Consider the following 8,759-nt stretch of genomic DNA (forward strand, 5'->3'; position numbering starts at 1 on the left):
AACATGTCAAGGTCTTTCTCCTGACATGACTAGGAGGGAGAGAGTGGGAAAGCGAGCAAGACGATACAGCAGGCTACATGAATGTTGATAAATTGATCATGTAGGAGATGATAACAAGAAGATTACTTTAGTCGGGGGCATTTCTTGCAAAGTCAAGATACTACTCTAGGTATAACTGGCCAATTTGCTGTGAACCATGCAATACACTGCATCATACAATAAAATCACAGAGAATACTATTTTTTTTAAAGACAGAAATCATGGCAAAGATATCAGTTATGTCAGTACTGTATATAAAATGGTAGGTGTGAGTATTTTAAACTGTACCAATATAGGAATATTTGGGGATTAAACATTCCCATATACTGTAGGTACAGTTTAAAATGTTCTAACACCTACCTCAAACTTGTGATATTAAAGTTTAAACATGGAGGTAAAAACACTAATTCCCAGGCACTATTTAAAAAGGGAAAAAATACAATCAAAAATCTTATTCAGATTCAGAGGGGTTCTATGTACCCTTCTTGCCTTTCAAGAATTCTTTCTTCCAAAAATGTATTTTACAGATAGTATCTTAATCTGATCACCCTGTGGCAGGAAAACATTCCTGCAATGTAGGAAATTAAAAAATGGTAGTGTTTCTGAAGTTTAAAAAGGCTTCTGAAGAATGTAATCTCCACTTTAAAATGTCAGACTTGATTTTCCCTTACGAAAAATGTGTCAACCCCTACAAAAATGTACATTTATTATAATCCACATACTCATTCACATTTCCTGCTGCTGCAGGATTATTATCCTGCTGTAGCAAACTGACTCAAATTAAGATCCTACATCTGTAGGATAAACGGTTCTACGTAGAACCCTTTGCCTTTCAAAGAACCCTAGTCTTTCTAAGAACCTCCCCAAAAGGGTCAGATGAAAACAGTTCTTGGTAGAACCCTATCCCACTGCAAATAACCCTTTTTGACAACATTTTATCTAAGAGTACATATGAAATAGAATGTTTACGGCACACGCTTGGCTCATTGATTTGGTTGTGTGGCCTGACTGACTGAGCAACGTGCCACCATCGTCACCACATGCTAATTGGTCATGTGTGCTGCATGTATTGCATGTGAGCCGGAGGGGCTGGAGCTGTCTGCCGCTGTGCGGTGCCCCACTTACCTGCCTCGCTGCCTGAGGGACCTGATTTTTTTCCCCCTTCAAAATTGATGATTTTGTAAGCTGGGATCTGGAGGGGGGAGGAAAGGAGGAACGGAAAAGGATGGGGGAGAAGGAGAGTTCTGTGCTGAGGATTGAAAATGGGAGCAAGACGGGCCACTAAAACAGATTAAATCAATACTGCCCTTAGGGTTTTAGCCATATTGCTAGCTATCACTCAATTTTTATTTTCATCTTTCTCTACCAGGTGGCTCTGCATGGGCTTTATATTCTTTATGATCTAGTGTGGTTTATTTATTCCAAAGGCCCAAAAGTATGTGGACACCTGCTCGTCAAATACCTCATTCCAAATCATGGGCATTAATATGGAGTTGGTCCCCCCTTTGCTGCTATAACAGACTCCACTCTTCTGGGAAGGCTTTCCACTAGATGTTGGAACATTGTTGCGGGGACTTCCTTCAATTCAGCCACGAGCATTAGTGAGGTCGGGAACTGGTGTTGGGCTATTAGGCCTTGCTCACAGTCGAGTTCCAATTTATCCCAAAGTTATTCGATGGGGTTGAGGTGAGGGCTCTGTGCAGCCCAGTTAAGTTCTTCCACACCGATAACAAAAAAAACATTTCTGTATGGACCTCGTTTCATCATTCTCATGCTGAAACAGGAAAGGGCCTTCCCCAAACTGTTGCCAAAGTTGGAAGCACAGAATTGTATAGAATGTCAATGTATGCTGTAGCATTAAGGTTTCCTTTCACTGGAACTAAGGGGTGTATCCCGACCCATGAAAAACAGCCCCAGACCATTATTCCTACTCCACCAAACTTTACAGTTGGTACAATGCATTCGGGCAGGTACAGTTCTCCTGGCATCCGCCAAACCCATATTAGTCCTTCGGACTGCCAGATGGTGAATCAAGATTCATCACTCCAGAGAATGCTCCAGAGTCTAATCGGGGGCAAGCTTAACACCACTTCAACCAACGCTTGGCTTTAAGCATGGTGATCTTAAGCTAGTGTGCGGTTGCTCGGCCATGGAAAACTATTTCATAAAGCTCCTGACAAACAGTTCTTGTGCTGACGTTGCTTCCAGAGGCAGTTTGGAACTCGGTAGTGAGTGTTGCAACTGAGGACAGATACTTTTTACCTGCTTCAGCACTCTGCGGTCCTGAGTTTGTGTGGCCTACCACTTCGTGGCTAAGCTGTTGTTGCTCCTAGACTTTTCCACTTTACAATAACAGCACTTACAGTTGACCGGCAGCTTTAGCAGGGCAGAAATTTGACAAACTGACTTGTTGGAAAGGTGGCATCCTATGACGGTGCCACGTTGAAAGTCACTGAGCTCTTCAGTAAGGGCGTTCTACTGCCAATGTTTGTCTAAAGTGATTGCATGGCTGTGTGCTTGATTTTATACACCTGTCAGCAACGGGTGTGGTTGAAATAGCCGAAACCAATTCGAATGGGTGTCCACATACTTTTGATATGTCGTGTATATCCGTTAAGAAACATACCAATTGGCACTCTATTCACTATAGAGTGCACTACATTTGAATCAAATCAAATCAAATTTATTTATATAGCCCTTCGTACATCAGCTGATATCTCAAAGTGCTGTACAGAAACCCAGCCTAAAACCCCAAACAGCAAACAATGCAGGTGTAAAAGCACGGTGGCTAGGAAAAACTCCCTAGAAAGGCCAAAACCTAGGAAGAAACCTAGAGAGGAACCGGGCTATGTGGGGTGGCCAGTCCTCTTCTGGCTGTGCCGGGTAGAGATTATAACAGAACATGACCAAGATGTTCAAATGTTCATAAATGACCAGCATGGTCGAATAATAATAAGGCAGAACAGTTGAAACTGGAGCAGCAGCACAGTCAGGTGGACTGGGGACAGCAAGGAGCCATCATGTCAGGTAGTCCTGGGGCACGGTCCTAGGGCTCAGGTCCTCCGAGAGAGAGAAAGAAAGAGAGAATTAGAGAGAGCATATGTGGGGTGGCCAGTCCTCTTCTGGCTGTGCCGGGTGGAGATTATAACAGAACGTGGCCAAGATGTTCAAATGTTCATAAATGACCAGCATGGTTGAATAATAGTAAGGCAGAACAGTTGAAACTGGAGCAGGAGCACAGTCAGGTGGACTGGGGACAGCAAGGAGTCCTCATGTCAGGTAGTCCTGGGACATGGTCCTAGGGCCCAGGCCAGTTGAAACTGGAGCAGCAGCATGGCCAGGTGGACTGGGGACAGCAAGGAGTCATCATGTCAGGTAGTCCTGGGGCATGGTCCTAGGGCTCAGGTCCTCCGAGAGAGAGAAAGAAAGAGAGAAGGAGAGAATTAGAGAACGCACACTTAGATTCACACAGGACACCGAATAGGACAGGAGAAGTACTCCAGATATAACAAACTGACCCTAGCCCCCCGACACATAAACTACTGCAGCATAAATACTGGAGGCTGAGACAGGAGGGGTCAGGAGACACTGTGGCCCCATCCGAGGACACCCCCGGACAGGGCCAAACAGGAAGGATATAACCCCACCCACTTTGCCAAAGCACAGCCCCCACACCACTAGAAGGATATCTTCAACCACCAACTTACTTGAATATGGTCCATAGGGCTCTGGTCAACAGTAGTGCACTATATAGAGAATATGGTGCCATTAAGGACGCAACCTTAGTTTGATGGTTCCAGTTCTAGACACAGCAGCTCCCTAGTCTCTGTCACCTGCCTCTCCCCGTTTCAGCCTGTACGTCGCACATTGATCTGGTCCTTGTATGACCAGTAACACATCCGTATTATATTACTGTATCCCTTTTCCTCAGCCACATGACAATTCATGTGTCTATCTCTCAGAACCAATTTCCCCTCAGTATCTGGCTTTGTAATCAAGGGTCAGTGTGTATATTCCTGAGGGGGAAATCCTTCATTCTGTACGTTTGTAGCCTTATAAACAAAAGGAATGTCAAACCAAGCCATTAGGCAAGATGACCCCCTCATCCCTCTACCTCCCTCTTTGTCTCGCTGTTCCCCACAGGTCCATCTCTCTTGCTCTCTCTCCTCTTTCACCTCCCCAGCTAGTTCATCTCATAATTAGATTCTTCCATAACTTCCTCTGCCTTTCATATTCAATCACCTTCCATATCACTCTGTCATACACACTCAACACTATGTTGAGTGTGTATGACAATGTTATGCACAATGCCACCACCCAATGGTTAATGAGAGAAGTGCAGTATCACACTATCTCACTCCAGCTAATTTTTACTGATTATTTTGGCCCTGTGCAAGTTGACATTGAGTGACCATGACTTATGATACCCACGTGAATGATGTCTAGGATCCAAGCATTATGTCCCAGATGATGCATTTTATGAATTGTTAAGGTATGTAGAGGATGGCAAAAAAACTAATCTCCCTGACTTTTGACCCTACCAAATCATTAAAGTGGAACTTGCAGCATTTGAACTACTTTGCAGATATGAAACAAACAGACAATCATAATATACAGTACCAGTCAAATGCTTGAACACCTACTCATTCCAGGATTTTTATTTATTTTGTACTATTTTCTACATTGTAGTATAATAGTGAAGACATCAAAACTATAAAATAACACATATGGAATCATGTAGTAACCAAAAAAGTGTAAAACAAATCCAAATATATTTTAGATTTTAGATTCTTCAAAGTAGCCACCCTTTTCCTTGATGACAGCTTTTTACACTCTTGGCATTCTCTAAACTAGTACGTTATTTGCTGCCTTCACCCATTCGGGATGCACTGTTTTAGTTTCAGTGACATTTGAACAAAAAAGGGTGAGTTACTAAGTCTGGGAATGTCAATACAATGAAACTAACAAGGGCAATGATCACAAGTCATTCATAACGTGGCTAATAGGCTAGCGCACATTGGTCAAACGTGTTAAACACAAGGCTCACAGGGCTGAATAGAACACACAAGCAAGTATAGATTAGTCAACAGTTGAGTCATCTTCTTTATGAAATTACAGCCTGATTACAACTTCAATTGTGTTGCTTTTGTGTGTCCCATTGACAGCGTGCAGTGTAGGGGAAAGTGTACAGACACAAGCCGCGGCCATGCTAGTCCACTAAAATGTTGCAGCCTGGCTTCGGTTTCCCCTTTCGGGACTGTTGAGCTAACGTAATCTAATGTGATTAGCATGAGGCTGTAAGTAACAAAAAAAAATCCCAGGACATAGACATACAGTTGAAGTCGGAAGTTTACATACACCTTAGCCAAAAACATTTAAACTTCGTTTTTCATAATTCCCGACCTTGTATCCTAAAAATTCCCGGTCTTAGGTCAGTTAGGATCACCACTTTTATTTAAAAAATGTGAAATGTCAGAATAATAGTAGAGAGAATTATTTATTTCAGCTTTTATTTATTTCATCACATTCCCCGTGGGTCAGAAGTTTACATACACACAATTAGTGTTATGAATGTGATATTTCCATAAATATTCCCTATGTAATGTTAATGGGGCGCTAACATGGCTGCCATAGAACGTTGAATGGCATGTAAATGCGTCATAATCCAAAAACCGGATTGGCCCAACTATCCAAATAGATGCCTCTGTAGTGCACTACTTTTGACCATGGCCCATAAGGCTTTTGTCAAGAGAAGTGCACTGTATAGGGAATAGGATGGCATTTGAGCCACTTTGCCAGTCCTACCTAGTCACACTGGTCTGTTGATGGGGATTACACTGACTGGAGTATATCTCCCAAAGGAGACTTGAATTCAATGTTAACAATTTTATTTAATTCAATGTCCACAAAGAAAGGCTGATATTTGTGAATGTAATAGTGTTACAGACCCGATGTAGGTGGTCGCAGACTCGCAGGTAGGTTTTTTGGATCCTCTCAGCCTCTGTGATTTTGATGGTCATCTTTTCTAGACTGTTCTCCAGCTCTCTCACACGCTGCCATGGAAGACAGAAATGTCATCAATAAAAAAACATATCAAGCCAATTACTGTGCAGCGTAAATGCTTGGATCCTAGACATCATTCACGTGGTTATCATAAGTCATGGTCACTCAATGTCAACTTGCACAAGGCCATTCACACACCAACACCACAGTGCCTCTCCTCTTTCTAAAGATTTGATTAAATTGTCCTGTACATGAAGTGTGTAAATACTAGTTTTGTCTCGTGGTGTCTTTCCTACAAAAACTGTTTTTGTTGTTGTCTATTACTGTTCTGTAATTTGTCATGTACAGTTGAAGTTGTAAGTTTACATACACCTTAGTCAAATACATTTGACTAATACCCATTATTTCACAATTCCTGACATTTAATCCTAGTAAAAATTCCCTGTCTTAGGTCAGTTGGGATCACCACTTTATTTTAAGAATGTGAAATGTCAGAATAATAGTAGAGAGAATGATGTATTTCAGCTTTTATTTCTTTCATCACATTCCCATTGGGTCAGAAGTTTACATACACTCAATTAGTGTTTGGTAGCATTGCCGTATAAGTTGTTTAATTTGGGTCAAACGTTGCAGGTAGCCTTCCACAAGCTTCCCACAATAAGTTGGGTGAATTTTGGCCCATTCCTCCTGACAGAGCTGGTGGAACTGAGGCAGGTTTGTACATTATAATACATTATGGCCTTTCTCTTGCATTTCAAAGATGGTACAAAAAAAAAAAAAAAAAAAAAAAATTGGGGGGGGGGGTTGGGATCATATTTTACTAGATCTAGTGTGTTATATTGTCCTATATTAACTTGACATTTAAACAAACTTCAAAAAGTGTTTCCTTTCAAATGGTATCAAGAATATGCATATCCTTGTTTCAGGTACCTGAGCTACAGGCAGTTAGATGTCATTTTAGGTGAATATTGAAAAAAAGGGTCCGATCCTTAAGAGGTTTTAGAAGCTTGACAATGAATAACCAAAAACTAAACCTGCAACAAAACACCATGCAAAGGAGAAACATGAAGGGCTATTACAGCAACATTTGTGTAGTATTTTAGGCTGACTACTCAACTACCATACATTTTGAGTGCACCATACAGCAATGTTGCATTCACCCACACAGGTGATCCAAGCTGTGCAATTTTAAAAAACAAACATATTTCAAGTTAAAATGTAACAACAATCTATAGCCATATTTTTGTTATTTTGAGTTGTTAAATACATTTCGATTGGGGTCACAGAATATTGTGAACATCTGCAAGCATAGTAACAAAGGCTGGACAAATACTATTTCTCTCTTTGGTTTTAATATGTTAAAATGCTATATCCATCATCCTATAAATGGAAATGATAAAAGGGACATTTTCTTCTTATAAAACAAAAGCCAGTTTGCATCTGAGTTTTCTTGTAAAAACAAATAGGCTATATCTGGCTCGCAAAATCGTTGTTTTTTCAATATTGTCTGTCCGGTGATTAAGTTTGACACCCCTGGGCTATCTATTTATGTAGCTAGCTATTTATTTAGCAAGCTAAAAACACAGCCTAATATTATCTAGCTAGCTAGCAGCTGGGAGGATGTCATGTCATTAGAGGTGGGGGTGAGTGACCGACTCCAATCAAATCATGTTTTGGTGGCTACAGATACAGAGATACAAGGTATCATTTGTTTAGATAGCAAGAAATGTGAATCACTTTGCTTGCTAGCTATGCTTAACTTGAACGACTGTTATCCACAGTTAGCATATCTCTTAGTTGTCAATCAAATGTATTTGGCATCGATCGAATGGGCGGGCAGGCAGGCATGTTCCCATTCTGTTGTCAAAACATGGGTTGGGACAAGCATGAGCAAGCTACTATTCTCCATCGTTTCGTGCAATTTTTACAGCCAACTAGTTAAAGTTTGAAAGGTTCACTGAATGTTCCCTCGTTAGATTTTAGCTTATTTCGTCCTGACTAACATTAGTTGTTGATGTTTATGTGCATAACGGAGGGAGAGAGAGCCTACCATTTCATGGTTGTGTGATCAATAGGACTGTAATGTTCCCAAATGTAAGAGGACTCCAGTGGTATTTACATATTAGCAGAAATCCATTCAGGTGTATTTTGTGGCTTTTGGCAAATGCGTTCTAATCTAATGTCACACTTGCTACTGCCTGTAAACACACAGTCCAGTTTAAAGTGAATGATTGCAGGCCCATGTGGCAAATGGCGTGTTTGTATAAATGCCTACTGTAGCTCTGATTGGCTATGGCACACCGGTCTGTGTAGACTCAGGTCCTGGACAAGAGGATGTTTTTATTCGGTTTTATTTACTGCAGTCTATTAATTGTCTTTCACACTCTGTATTGCTATAGAATTTTCACAAAAGCCTTACAAAACATAATTCCCAATATACATTTATGAAAATGACCATATCGAAGTGCTTGTTTGTCAGAAAATGAAAAAAAAATGAAAAAAAAAAAAAGTGTCCCAGGGACAGTGAGAACCATGAGGCGGCGCACAATTGGTCCAGCGTCGTCCGGGTAAGGGGAACATTTGGCCTGCTGGGATATCTTTGTCCCATCGCACTCTAGCAACTCCTTGTGGCGGCCGGGCGCATGCACATTGGCTTCTGTCGCCAGCTGTATGGGGTTTCCTCCAACACATTGGTTCGGCTGGCTTCCGGGTTAAGT

Source organism: Oncorhynchus keta, chromosome 25 (assembly GCF_023373465.1).
Source record: "Oncorhynchus keta strain PuntledgeMale-10-30-2019 chromosome 25, Oket_V2, whole genome shotgun sequence".
Lineage (NCBI taxonomy): Eukaryota > Metazoa > Chordata > Actinopteri > Salmoniformes > Salmonidae > Oncorhynchus > Oncorhynchus keta.